The sequence below is a fragment of the Impatiens glandulifera genome, chromosome 3 (genome assembly GCF_907164915.1).
Source record: "Impatiens glandulifera chromosome 3, dImpGla2.1, whole genome shotgun sequence".
In the NCBI taxonomy this organism is placed as follows: Eukaryota; Viridiplantae; Streptophyta; class Magnoliopsida; order Ericales; family Balsaminaceae; genus Impatiens; species Impatiens glandulifera.
The window spans coordinates 57,549,788-57,551,666 of NC_061864.1; positions in this window are offsets into that span (position 1 = coordinate 57,549,788).

The following is a 1,879-nucleotide window of genomic DNA, read 5'->3' on the forward strand; positions in this document are numbered from 1 at the left end:
CATTAATCTTAGTTTTACAATTTGTCTTAGTTATAGATCTAGGTTGATGAAACTTATTTTTGGCCCTCGATTTTTCATACAACTCTTAGCACAACCATTGTTGAAGTATTTCCTATTAACACCTACATTTTGTTTCCTAACTTGGTAATGCTGAATCCAGTTAAGTGAGCATATGATGTGTATAAATTAAGAAGTTTTTTTTCGAGGAAAAATTCAACATTGAGAATTTTACTACGAAAAAGTTCATTTTAAATTTGTCAATTTAAAATGAAAATAAGTGTAACTAAAAGTAAGAAAATATTTAGAAAAATAATTTTTCCAATTTCGGGTCTCGAGATGTCATATTTTGGGTCTCGAGATGTCACATTTCGGGTCCCAAAATGTCTAATTTTGGGAGAAAAAAAATCCCGAAATATCTTATTTCGGGACCCAAATTATGACATTTTGGAAATTTTATCCCGAAAGTAGACATTTTGGGACCTGCAATATGACATTTTGAAAAACTTTCTCCCAAAATTGGACGTTTTGGGACTTAAATGTCCTGAAAAGTGACATTTCGGGAAATTTTCTCCCGAAAATAGACATTTCAGGATCCAAAATAGGACATTTTGGGAAATTTTCTCTCGAAATTGGACGTTTTGGGACATTTTCTCCCGAAATAGAGAATTTCGGGATTTTTTCTCCTGAAATTGGACATTTCGGGACTAAAATTTGAATTTTTGGAACATTTCCCTCGAAATGTGCATTTTCTGGATGTTTTTTTTGTTAGAAAAAACATTTGCACCAACAATTAGGAACTTTCAGGTTCAACAAGGAGCGATTTATTCAAGTTCAGTATTTCATATACTGCGTTGTTTTTTTTGTTGGTTTCCTGAAAGATCAAACCGATCGTTATCTTACAAAAACAGTCTAAAGAATATTGTTAAATAACTAGATCTGAAAAAATTAAATACAATACGCTAGAGTTTTGGTTGGGAGAAGATCTTCGTCGGAGAAGTTTGAGAGTAAATTACGAGTTTTGGGTTTTGGATTATATTTATACATAATAATTTTTTTTTATCTTTTTATAATTTTCTCTCTCTTGCCCACGTGGTCACGTAGGATTCCTAGACTTACTTTCGCTACACCTTCACTGAGTTTATCATTCCTCAATTTTAAAATGCAAAACCTTAAATTTCTCCACTATTTTTCATTATTATTTTGTTTGATTGACTTTGGTTATTTATGTAATTAGAGTAATTTAATTTCTTTTGAATGAAATTTTATATTTTTTTTAGTTCTTGTTTAATTATGTAACTGTTATTTAAATAATAACAAATAAAATTAGAATTATTTAGAACTTAAGTTCTAGTGTATTAATTTAGGAAAATGATTGAGGTCGCGAATGACGATATGAAATACAACGAATCCGACGTACTAGATAAGAGAGAGTATTTTTTTAAAATATATATACATCAAATTCTCATGTAAATCGTTTGACAAGAACATTCAAAACGATTTCTATGTAAAACATTTCACACTTTCATTTGAAGTGTTTCATTCTATTTTGAATGATTTATTTTTAGGTAAAAAAATTGTTATAATCATTTTTAATGTTTCAAAATTAGAATTTATACAACAAATTTTCATGATAGGGCCATGTAAAACGATTCACACATGCATTTAAAATTTTACTATTTTTTTATTTATTTTATATAATTTGTAGAATTCAAGTAAAACAATACATGAGGTGAAGTAAGTTAAACAAACCTCCACATCAAGCAAGCACTCCACACCATTAGAAAATACTGTCAATAAAAGTTCATTAATAGTCTATTGCGTATCCTCTTAAAAAAAGAAAGCTTTCTATAGAGAAAGTTTCAATATCTAAACCAATGAA